The sequence below is a fragment of the Papaver somniferum genome, chromosome 2, assembly GCF_003573695.1.
Source record: "Papaver somniferum cultivar HN1 chromosome 2, ASM357369v1, whole genome shotgun sequence".
In the NCBI taxonomy this organism is placed as follows: Eukaryota; Viridiplantae; Streptophyta; class Magnoliopsida; order Ranunculales; family Papaveraceae; genus Papaver; species Papaver somniferum.
The window spans coordinates 149075153-149088640 of NC_039359.1; positions in this window are offsets into that span (position 1 = coordinate 149075153).

Below are 13488 nucleotides of genomic sequence, written 5' to 3' on the forward strand. Positions count from 1 at the left end.
TCTTTTACTCGAAATCATGTGTTGGTAAAGCTTTTCGCTTTGATCAGGTTTATCTTCACCTAGTAACAAAAGTCATGAAAGTTTCAATCACTTTGGAAATTTCTCTGACGAGAAAGGTATGTTGTTCTTCACAACTGAATATCTTCCTCTGAGAATGTTTCAATTATTGAAATGAGAGTTTAGATTATATAACCACGTATTCCTTGAACCGAAGTTTTCGAACTTTGTTGATCAAGAGAAATCGGTAGGATAATGGAATTGGCTTGCCAAGTTCGCGAACCCAGTCCGCGAACTGACGGAAGTTCTCGACCGAGAATTTCTGCTGGGATTTCCAAAACTCGTTTGTGTGCTAAGTCCGCGAACCCAGTCGGCGAACTGGCGGAAGTTCTCGACCCGAGTATTTCTGCTGAGTTTGGAAAACTCAACCGATTAGCTTAAGTACGCGAACTTGTTTGTGAGCTTAAGAGGTTATGATATAAATATGTGCTCTGAACATGAAACATTAATTATTAAGGAATGTTTTATGAAAACCTTGGCTATAATGTTCATGAGCTGATTCTAATCGAATCGAATCATCTTTGTTTCAATTGTGTCTTGTGTAGTTACATAAGATATCATAGGAATTGAACAACTCTTAACTAGTTCATTTGAGTCAATTGAACTAGTTATGGTGAAGAAGAACATGATTAATATGAGATGCTCATATGATTGACCTTTTGGGTTATCATGTTGAACCAACATATGTGTACTCGTTTGGGAATGGTTTTCTCAAACTTAGTAAACGTGTACCCAAGTGTGTGTGAAAAGCTATGTCTTTTGATCTAACGGTTGAGAGATATAGGCTTGAATCTAAATCAGGTTTTCATCTAACGTTGAATAAGGATTTCCTTGTAACTAACGCAAAACCCTGATTTGAAGGCTATATAAAGGATACTTCTAGCATTGAGCAAACCTAATCCCCACACGTCTGTGTGCTACTAGTGTTCTCGCTAGAGTCGATCTTCATTAAATCTTGAGTTTCTTCTCTAAACTCGAGTTAATGACTTAAAGAATTCATTGGGATTGTGAAGCCATACCGATACTACTTTTATCGTAGTTGTGTGATCTGATCTTGCATCTTCTATCGTACGAGTACAATCGATTGATTGGCTTGAGATCGTGAGAGTTCTCTGATAGGCAAGATAAAGAAGTCACAAACATCTTCGTCTCACTGTTTGTGATTCCTCGACAATCCGCTTGTGTAGTCAGGAAGGATTGTTGAGAGGTGATTGATTAATCTAGGTTGTTCTTCGGGAATATAAGTCCGTATTGTCAATTGGTTCCTGTTACCTTGATTTTATATCTAAAGACGGAACAAAACCTAGGGTTTATCTGTGGGAGACAGATTTATCCTTTCGATAGAATTTTCTGTGTGAGACATATTCGTTTATTATCAAGTCTGTGATTTTGGGTTGCAGTAACTCTTTGTTGTGGGTGAGATCAACAAAGGGAATCAAGTACGCAGTGTCCTGCTGGGATCAAAGGCGTAGGAGTACACTTGTACCTTGTATCAGTTGGATATTGGTAGGGGTTTAACTATAGATCAGTCCGAAGTTAGCTTGGAGTAGGCTAGTGTCTGTAGCGGTTTAATACAATGTGTATAAATAATACAGGTTGTGCGTTCGTGATCATCAACTTCTCTAATTTAACTTTTGGTTGTTGATTGTAGTTTATTGATCCTTGGACATTGGTCATTGGTACCGTCAAAGTTATCTCTCTTTGATAAATACTCGCTATTGATTTCAGCTTGAGTAGAAAATCAAATCGAGAGATTGAGATAATAACTCCTTGAGATACTTTTTATCTAGATTGAGTCTGACTGTCTAGTTGATTCTCTAGCAAAGTATTTCGGAGTTAGTCCATACAGATTGCTAAGCGAAATATTGGGTGGTATTGTTAGACCCCCGTTTTTTCACCATTGATCCGAACGTAACAAGACCGCGCTTAACGCATATGGTGTTGATGCCAAATATAACAACATCCTGGCTTTTCCTTTTGCATAATAGATAAATTCATTAAGTAATTTTTGATGCTTTGTAATGCCTTGTCACATTCCTTTGTCCACTCAAATTTTTCTCCCTTCTTTAATATGTTGAAGAAGTGTTTACATTTTTCTGAAAAACGTGAAATAAATCTTCCCATTGAAGATATTAATCCATTTAACTTTTGAACATCCTTTACCATTGCTGGAAGTGGCATATCTCGAATCCCTCGTACCTTGTATGGATCAACTTCTATTCTATATAACCCAAATTTTTTCCTGATGATACTCCAAAAACACATTTTTCTGGATTCACCTTGATATTGAATTTTCGCATCTGCTCAAAGATTTCACTCAAATCATCAACATGATCTTCCGCCTCTTTGCTCCTTACTAACATGTCATCGACATAGACCTATATTGTTTTATGTATCCATTTCTCAAACACTTTTTCTACCATTCGCTGATACGTCGCACCTACATTATTCAATCCGAACGACATTTTTGTATAACAGTATAATCCTCTGGGTGCGAAAAAAGCGGTATGTTCTTGATCTTCTTCAGCCAAAGGAATTTGATTATAACCTTTATACCCATCTAACAATGAGATTCTACCATTTCCTGAAGCCGATTCTACCATTTGTGGAATATCTGGTAAAGGATAACTGTCTCTCGGACATGCTTTATTTAAACCACTGAAGTCTATGCAAATTCTTATCCCCTTGTTTTTCTTTGGTACCACCACCATGTTTGCTATCCATTCTGGATATTTTACTAGTCTTATAATCTCTGCCTCTAACATTTTTTGTAACTCTGTTTCTATTTGAGAGTGATATGTTGTTGAGATATTTCGTATTCTTTGTTTAAATGGATTTGCATTCTTTTTAATATCCAATTTATTGAATGCAACAGACGGATCTATTCCTGGCATTTCTTCCATACTCCATGCGAAGATATCCTTATATTCGCGCAAGATGTTTATTGTTTTTTCTTCTTCTTCTTTATCCATTTTAGTTCCAATTTTTCAGTATTTTTGGTTCTTCTTCTGTACCAACATTTACTTCTTTCGTTAGCTCTGCCGCAGTGAAATTCTTTCTTGGTTCTCTCATTGGTGTTGACTCCTTAATATATTGAATTGGTTCACCTTCCTTCTCTGGTATCGCGCTCGGTATTCCTTTTCCTTCCTTCGCTCTAATCATATATATCCGGAATTCTTCTACTTTTCTTAATTCCTTTTCTTTTATCCAGCGATCCTTTCGCTTATTTGCATGTCCTTCGTAATTTTTTATATCTACCTGATGACAGATCTCCGCACCTGGAATATCTCCTCTAATTTCACCTATTCCACATGGAATTGGGAATCTAATGCATTGATGTAGTGTATACGCTACGGCTTTTATCGCATGCACCCATGGTCTCCCCAATAACATGTTGTATGGTGATTCTATATCAACCACACATAATGTTGTCTTCACTTCTATTTATCCGAGCAATATTCGCATTGTAATCTGTCCTTTTGGTTTTGTGATTGTTCTATTAATTCCATGTATATTGTAAGCTGAACATGTCATGTTTGTATCTTTGTATCCCATGGCTCTGAACGTACGATAAAATAAGATATCAACCGCACTTCCAGTATCCACCAACGTTCTATTAATCTCCCATTCTTCTGAGTTTTCGGCCTTTTGACCAATTTTACTTCGCTCAACCGTTATTATAATCACCAATGGATCTGTTCGCGGTAAATTTTCTTCCGGAATTTCATCTGCTGCAAACGTTATCTTCGTTTTTTCCCACTCCTTTAGAGGAGATTCTTTTTCCACAGTCGTCACCTTCTTTCCTTTATAATCTCGTTTATGTATTCTTCCTGTAATTTCTGCTTGAAAATCTGCATCAGGGAGTGGTGTTTTAGTTGTAGAATTACACTGTATGCCTCTACCTCTTCCTTGTATCGTTATGTTTTTTATTTTTCTTATAGATCCTATAGATTCTTCGCTTTTCATCTTTATCTTCTCCAAAATCTTCAGATCCAATTTTTCAAGATTCGATAAACATGTTGACAGGATTTATCACTCCAAGCTGTTTCTAGCGCCAAAATGTAGTTGCAGGAAATCCTACAACTACACCCCTATGAATTTAGACAAGATTCTAAGTAATCATAATGGAAATCTTTTATTATTAATCAAATTTATAATTGGTTACAAGTTAATACAATGACTTTTCTTGCTCTCCAAATAATATCGCAGTATGACTTTTGGGACATCACTCTATAATTGCTCCTTTACATTAGTCTTACGCGATATTATTATTAATCATATCTTTATCCTTACGGTTGGGATATCTTAGAACTCCCAGTCGTAATATAGTCGATGCGTACAAGATGGAGAAATCCTATCCGCAACAAGTTGTATACGGCTAGGTTATTCCTAGCCGTATATTCTCTTGTGTTAGAATTTTTTTTCAGCGGTACTATTTACTCTAGATTTTTCTGTCCGAAACTGTGTTTCCTGACCGTCATATTTAGTTTCCCAGCCGTTTATAAATTACGGCTTGGAATTTCCTAGCCGTATATAGTCCTATGTTGAATAACAGAACTGTTGCATATACACGTATAGGTTTTCCCATCCGTTATCTTTATTTCGGCTGGATCGCTAATTTAGTTTTCCAGCCGTTTGCGATTTACGACTTGGAGTTTCCTAGAAGTTTGCTTTACGGATGGATCGATTACTAATTTTCCCATCCGTTATGTGTGTTTCGTCTTGGTTTATCCAATTATCCTAGCCGTTTTAGTTGTAACGGTTTGGTTGTGTTAAAATATCCCAACCGTTTTTTCTTATCTACTTTGGGATTTTGGCTTTGAACAGAGGAAAAGAAAAGAAGAAGAAAAGATCACAAGAAGTAACACCTCGTAGTGACCCAACTCCGCAACCTCGTCACGCAAAACCATTGGGTGAAAACGCAAGGAATGTAAGTGCAGTTGTGGCTGCTGGAGATGGAGGTGGTGGAGATGCAAGTGGAGTTGTGGCTGCTGGAGATGGAGGTGGTGAAGATGCAAATGGATTTGTGGCTGCTGGAGATGGAACTGAAGTTGGTAGTTCTAGTGGTGCTTCTCTTGATAAAGGTAAAGCAGTGGATAAGAATGAAAAGAAGAAGTATCCACCAAAGGATAATGCAAGAGACATCATTGATGCTATGGAGTTTTTACCTAAAAAGAAGAATGGGAGACCTTGGGGTTTGCCAAGCGATCGTTCTATCTTGATTGGCTACGAGTCATAATGGGATGCTAGAGTATGTGCCGCAAAGGTAATAAATCAAACTTAATATATGTTGTTTTCATTTTATTATGGATATTCAATCGTAACAACCAAAATTTTATATTATTTGTAGTTTTCCGATAAAGCGGTTCCTAAACTAAAGCACCAACAACCAAGGTTTTGGACGTTGGAGGGTGAGCATGGTGAGCATCCAGATGTGGTAGCTTTGGTAAAAGCTTCTTGGTTATGGTCCGGGATCGAGGCGCTGCAGAAGTCGTATGATGTTGTGACCGTTTGTAATTTTAGAGAAATATGCTGGCCCGAAACCATGACTTTCCAGCTCCCATTCGGAGAGATGACTATGACTCCGGATGATGCAAAGCAAATCACCGTTCTTGCTTTGGAAGGAAAGGATGTGTATGAGGGTTTCAACAATGCTCTACCTTATGATGAGCTTTATGTTTTGGCTAACCACTGTCTTGGATGGAGCAAAAATCAAGGGGAAGAAGAGTTTGAGATTGGTTATGGAGCCCCTCCCAGAGCTAAAAGGGAATTTAGAGGATCGGGTGAAACTTATGAAACAGTTAATAAGTCAAGGAAGATTAACCTGGTTCGTCTGAGGGAGCAGTTTGAGGATTCTGACCGTAAGACCAAGAATAGAGAGATCGTGATGGACACAGAAAGAGCTAGACATATGGCTATAGCTTACTTGTTGCACGCTCTTGAGACCGTCTTTTTTCCCGATTCCTCAGGAAATAAGGTAAATGCTTGTTATTTGCAGTGGTTGAAGACTCTCAGTCTCGATCCGGCAACAAACGAGGTTCCTAGGTACTCGTGGGAAACCGACCTCCTTGATAGTGTGATGTATATTCTTTTCAAAGCTTCTAGGTGGAACATAACACAAATTACGGGTTGTGTTGCTCTTATTTAGGTATATTTTTGTGTTAATATAACAAATGTTGGTTTATTTTACTTTTATTTTACTTTTGTGTTAATTGATTAATTTTTGTTTCGTAGTCATGGGTTTACGACCATTTCAAATCCTTGAGGCCTACTCGGGATACAAAATGGCCTCTAGAGAAACCTACAGGAGGAAGATACCCCTTTCACGGGACCCAACATAAGGATAAAGAGAACGAAATGGTCGAAATGAGGAGAAAATTGGATGCTTTGACAGTTAATGATGTTGATTTTGATCCATATTTGAAACTTGATGAGGATGGAGATGAGGAAGTTGGTGATAGAGTATTTTCTAATGTTGCGACCTATACGTGACCTTTGTTTCATTCAACCGGTTTCGTCATTTTGGATCCTCGTAGAACGCTCCGCTAAATTGGTATTGTCCAGAAAATTGTACCTCAAAAATCTCGTTTTCCACTGAGCGTAGCCAACTCCATGTTTAAAGACAAGGATGTCAGTTGAAGTATGCAACAGCAAATGAGTAGAGGAGGGCTTGAAGTTGCTTATGCGACATCCGAAGCGGATGCGGATTATGTGGAATGGTATCAACAGTGGGCTCATCCTTATATGGAAAATATGTATCCCGAGGCGCAGAGATATTTCAAGAAAGCGGCGAAAGAGAGTTCAAAATCAGCCGAAGAGATATATGAAGAAAATGATTGGGAGAAGATGGTGGTACGTATACTACTAATTATGTTATAAATGGTTTGTTTTTGTTGATTAGCTATGAATAAGTGTATTTGATATGAAAAATAGGTTGAACGAGTTAATTGGTTGTCCAAGGACATCAGCCGTATGATTAATTCGAGAGAGAAGTTAACCGTCCCTGAAATAAGATTACTTCGGAATCGAGTCCAAGGCATAATCCTCCCTGAGAAAGGAGGTTTATATCCTCAAGAAGATGACCGATCAAGGAGAAATAAGAGGGATAGGTCTCCTTCTTCTAGCGACGACTCGGATACTCCCTACCGTAAGAAAGGTCCATCAAAGCAAGGAAATGGAGGAAAAAAAGGAGGTCGTGCTGGAACAAGTGCTCGAGGTGGAAAAAAAGAAGGTCGTGGTGGAACAAGTGCTGCTCGAGGTGGACGTGGTGGAGGTAAAAAGACTCTCACTCAAGATGGTAAGGGAAAAGGAGGTAAAAATGCTAGAGTTGTAGAACCAGTTGTTGAACATGACGATTTGGATGAGTTTTTACAAGAGTCTTCTTGGGAGGAATCAAGTGAATGACAATCTACTCGCTTTTTAGTATTTTACTTAATGAATATTTTGTTATCTAAGCCTTTAAGATTTTACTATTTTCATTCTTTGGTTAAGGATTGAGATGGATGGATTTGTATAACTTTGCATTTATGAATTAATGTTAGTCTTTCAACATCATTGTTTTTATAACTTTATTTAATCTAAGAAAAATGACGAAAAAAACAACATCAATGTTTTTTTCAGGCATTTTCGGCTAGGTCGTTATTTCACAAAACCTAGCCGGAAATGTCTATCAATGTTGAAAAATAAACATTCATAGCCGTAAAACTGAAAACGGTTAGAAACTTCCATCCATAAAGACCGGAACGGTCAGGAAACCCGTCCGTTTCCTATTAACGGTTGGGTAAAACATAGCTGTTTCTTGGTCTAAATAACTTGAACTACTATAATTCATATTCACGGCTAGGTAACCAAGCCGTGCTTAACTAACGGTTGGGTTTTATATCCGTAAATATATTTACGTCTTGGTCGACCTAGATACTTCCTAGCCGTTATCTGGTTCATGGTTCGGAAACCCATCCGTTACTAGTTACGGTTTGGACAATCCTAGCCGCATAGTACTCTGGTAAACCACAAAAAAAAACCTCATAGAAACGGCTACATATCCAAGACGTAATTTTCTTCACGGACAGGAATCCCTGCCGTTTTCCTGACTAATTGTAAAACATCAGGTTTACGGCCAGGAATCCCAATCGTAACTTTGGCAGACCATCAACTCTGCAGGTCACATAGAATTACGGCTGGGTATGCCTAGAATTTCCCAGCCTTAAGTATCTATAGTTTCACTTGTACCACTTCAAATCAGCTATTTTTTTGAATTTTGAAAAATATATTCATTGGAAGACTGCTCTATAGAAGGTTCTAGATGTTCAACCACTTATTTAAACTTGAAATAACCCCACCCCTGTATAACCACCCATTCCAAATCAAAATCACACCTTCTACATCGTTAGTCTCCACCACAACTCCTACAAACTCAATACAATGTACTCAAAGAATAAACCAAACTTCACTTTGGAAGAAGACTTATCTCTTTGCAAAAATTTTGTACTATGCTATCCAAAGAAGTGATAAGAACGAAAGAAACGTGGTTTACCAAGTCAATCGTATTAGAGTAATATTTTCGAGAATTTTTGTGGTGAAACAGGTAACACTAACAACCGCGATGGGTTGAATTGTATCTTCGATTTTCAGACATACCGAAAAAAGTGGAAGAATATATGGCTTTACGTCGTATGTGCAACCAACTTCGACTTAGAGGTGAGACTGATAGACAAGTCGCACCTCAAGCTAAGAAAGAATGGAGAAAATGGAAAAGTTATGATTTCGACTTGAAAGCTAAAGTCGCTATCATCAAAGACTTCTTAATACATCGAAAGGGATGTTATTAAAACCATCTTAGTAATGGGGATATATCAAGAATGTAATGAGTTTTATTATGGTCTAGTTAATGATTATATTAGTAATTTTCAATCGCATTAATAATTCATGTTGAATCAAAAAAATTCTCAACTTTCAAATCTAATTACGGCCGGGAATGTTTTGTAAATCCATCCATTTTGCAGACTCAGGTTATTCAGGGAAGAATAACGACCAGAAGTTCGTAGATTCATGTCCGTTTTCTGTAATTACGTCTTGGAGTTTCTTATTTCCCAACTGTTTTCTGTTGTTACGTCTGGGAATTTATGAAATACCAACCGTTGGGTATATTTTCGGCCAGGTCGACAAGTTTACCTAGCCATTATGGCAAAAAGTTCCAGAACTTATTTCAGATTTTCGACGGGTTTGAACTGATAAAACTGATGTTGGAAGTTGATTATAAGGTCATCTTGAGTTTTGTGATAAAGGGTTTCGTCATTTTTCTTCAAAATTTGTCAAACAAATTTCACCAAAATCACCATTTTTCCTTCTTCAAAACTCAAAAATATCATGTTTTGATTTGTATAAGATTAATGTTTTGATTAGCCTAATCAATTCTCTAAGATTGATTAGTTAGGTTAATCAATTCGATTAGCACTAATCAAATTAAGGGTAAATTAGACATTAGAGAAAATATAGATAAGGTGTCATATAGGTTGTTATTTCATGATCCCAAAAAGCCCCCAAAAAACCCACCCTTTTTAAGCCCCAACAATAGGATTCTTATTTTAACCCATGATAATTTCAACAATATATTTTAATTCATAGACTTTGAATGATGAGCAATTCATACGTCACTATGATGTGATTACTAATTTGAATTAAATTAAGTAGGTAGGTCCAAGAAACTGAAACCATTACTGTTTAGCTGGGTTGCACGGACGCTCCATTTCTTGAGTCGTGTCCGCTTCCGACTCGCGTCGGACACGGGATGTATGTGGGACGCTGACACGACGCGTGTCCGACGCACCAATTTGCGCGTCCTGCGCGCGTCTAGTTTGGACGCACCGATGACGCGTGTCCGACGCATTTTTTTTTTTCATTTTCATTTAAACTTCTTCCTTTATTTTTACTATTATTAACCAAATGAAGAAAGAAAAACATTCAGATCAATAATTTAGGTCTTTATCAGGGTTTTGTAATTGGAAATGACATCACCCTTAGTTGGGCATGTGTTGTTCTAAGAATGCATTTTAATTGTGCCATGTGTTTAATAGTGACTGATTGTTTGACCTTCGGCGTGTATAAACAAACGATATCTTCTTTTCTTTTGAAATTTATAAACATGTAGCATCATTTTCTAATTTTTAGGATCGAAATACTTGACTTTACTGTATAAATACATGATTATATATATAAATAAAATATGTGTATACTTGTCCGCGTCCTAGTTTTTTTAAGAACTTTTTAGTGTCCCCGTCAGTATCGTGTCGTGTCCGCGTCCGCGTCTGTGCAATCCAGCTGTTTAGATTTGACAAATAACCTTGTTCCTTATATAGTCTATTAGTTATAGGAAAATAGTTCGAATAAATCGAATCTGATTTTTGATTTTGATGGATCAAGAGTCTAACATTTAATTCCGATTGGATCAATAGTTTGGAGCCTAGTTAGCAATTCGGGATACGGAAAACGTACGGAGCGGCATACGTACGTGCATTATTCGTTTTTAAGGATTGCAAATTTGGTCCACTATTCGGTCAACCAATTATGATTCGTGGATAGTACGGAACGGCATACTACGTGTATAATTCGTTTTTGAGATCTTAATTCGGTATTGAAAATTCGGCACTTATAAAAAGTAGGAAAAGTGCTTTTTATAAGTGATTTTAACATTTATACAGAATATGTCCATTACATCTGTATCTAAGCAGCAAAAACCATCTGGCTCAGTGGTTAGTTGCTTGGTACGAGTCAAGGTCGCTGGTTCGACTCCTACAATCGTCAATTTTTGGAAAAAAATGACTTTAAATGAGCATTGGGCTTTGGAAGGAGGCTTGGTAGATGAGCCCATTAAAAATGGGCTTTCTAAACTCTAAACAAACTTGGCGTATTTAAGTCACGAATCTGATACGGGACGCCAAAGTCGCGTATAGTTCGCTTCCTCACAAAATGCGCGAATTAGGTTCGTGCTTTCAATTGCACGGACAAATAGGTCGTTGTCGTGCGATACGTGAAAATTCGCGAATCATTCGGCGAATTGCTAAGTAGGGTTTGGAGTCAATCTTGTACGAGATCTTTTTCCATTTTATTTAGATGAACTAATAAAATATAAGAATGAACTAATGGAATAATGTTGTGTGAACATGTGTTAAATGGGTGGCCCACCATTTCCATTTCCAGAACGATCCAGGCCAGTAAAACTGGACTTATTTTCGGTGAAGAAAATGTCACTTAGATAAGGATTACTGTTTTCTTAACACTTAAGATTATTATCCTTAAGCTGCCACCTATTCCCCTACGTGGCTATTTAAGGTTTCTTTCAGCTATGTTATTCTTAGGCTATAAATAGTCGTACACCGAGCTTACTGCAAGAAATGAAAGTTCTCATTTTCATTCTCTAGCTTACTTCTTTCACTATTCATAGTTGGTGTACACGAACAGTATTAAATACTAGCTAAATTACATTGTTAATTAGTTGGTGTTTAACTAAATCATTACAACACGTTATCAGCACGAATAGCTGGATGCCGCCAATTGATAAACCAGTGTTCGACGATGTTCATGCCAAGCTGCCGGGATGATACACACAAAGCCATATAATCAACTTCACAATTTATATTTGCGTTTTGAGTTGAATTTGTGTTTTTGATTATATATGTGGGTAGTAGTACTGACTCTGTTGCTTCTATTGATCAAGGTAGTAACACTATTAATGGAGGCAAGTTGTTCTACAAGTATTGCAAATTTGTACGAATGTTTTTGGGTAAGTGCGAGATGGTGAGAACCGCGACTCCGTAAACTTTAATAGTTTTCCGCTATATTATTTTTATTATGGTACTTACGGTTTTGATACCAGCGAAGCGAGAAATTGTTGTATCCCTAGAGGATAACATAAATTTAATTTCTCTTGCTCTAAATAATCTCCAGAGATTTTGAAATAATTCCACCAGAAGCTGGAATTTCTTCTAGCATGGTATGGATGCAAGAGGCATGGTTTGCTAGCCGTTTGGTCCCAGAAGTGACCCATTATAAAGTGCTAGCCGGTTTCTATCAGCGGTCCCTGAAGTGACCTGTGACTGATATTGAGGAATTTTCCTATAAAGCATGTATCCATTTGCATACTTGTAAATTAATATTTCGTCGACCCCCGAGGGACGAAAATGGAGATTTGTTATTTCCTTTAAGTACCATATATATGTTTATGTTTCCTTTTGCTTTTAAGTTCTGTTTATTTTATTTCCTTCTTTTGTAAATAATGGATTCTCGAAGTAATCCATAAGACGTTGTCGACTCCAGAAGTAGTCCAACGTGTAATCTGTGGTTTATGTGGTAATCCATATTAGGCTCCATAAGTGGTCCATGGATTTCAGGAATAAGCCATAAAATTTTGGGTTTCCAAAGTAGCCCATGGTTACCAAATGTTTTTGTTGGTGACTCTACTATTTTTCTCTCGTCTTATCTTTGCCAAAGGATATGGATTCTAGAAGTAATCAATCCAGTATAGATATGGACGATGGAGATACTTGTCTCAAATTTAGACGAAACAACAAACACGAATTTTCGAACCATTTCTGTAACCTTGTAGAGGTTTTGGGAAATGTGAAATGTCATTTCGGGTTCAAATAATATGATAGATGGCTCCGGAAGAGCGTGTATCATTTTGGTGGTACAACAGTCATCTTTATGAACGCCTTACAATATTCCGGATTCCTGAAGAATCTGTTGAGTTTTTGAGAATATTTGGCGTTACCACCTTGAAACGACAAACGAGCATTTTTATGGAGTATTTTGTTACTTCATTTGTTTTTGTGCCAAAAGCACATCGTAAAGAAACGTAAGGCTTTCTTTTATGGGGTGTTCCATAGGGGAATTCGAATAGTCGAGTTCCATAGTGTCATTAGCCAGAAGTTTAATGACCCTTAAATTATTCATGCTCAAGCATGATCAGTATGGACACCAAAGTTCTACCAAGATGAGTAGACGATTCAAAATGCTCATGGACATCCTTTACAGAACCTGAAGCTTCTATTAGATAAGGATGTAAATTGTGTTATTGGTCCCTGAGACAATTAGTTTTTAAATTGCATTAACATTAACATTATGGTAACCCATTATTGAATCACCAACATTGACTCCTAGAAAGGATTCAAGGTGGAAATTGCAGAACTTATTCACCCTGCAATATGGACAATTATTTCAGTACTTTAATGTATTGATAGACACATCTACTAGATGGTCTCTTGTTATATTAACACGTGATGTTAGATTTTGCCAAATTGTTTGTGCAAATCTTGAGGTTGCGTATCCATTTTTGGACTTTGCAGCTAAGTCCATTTATTTTGGTGGTAAATTTATAAGCTTTTGATGCTTTGCCTTCAGTTGGTATTATATCGAGCTTATAACTAGCACATGTGC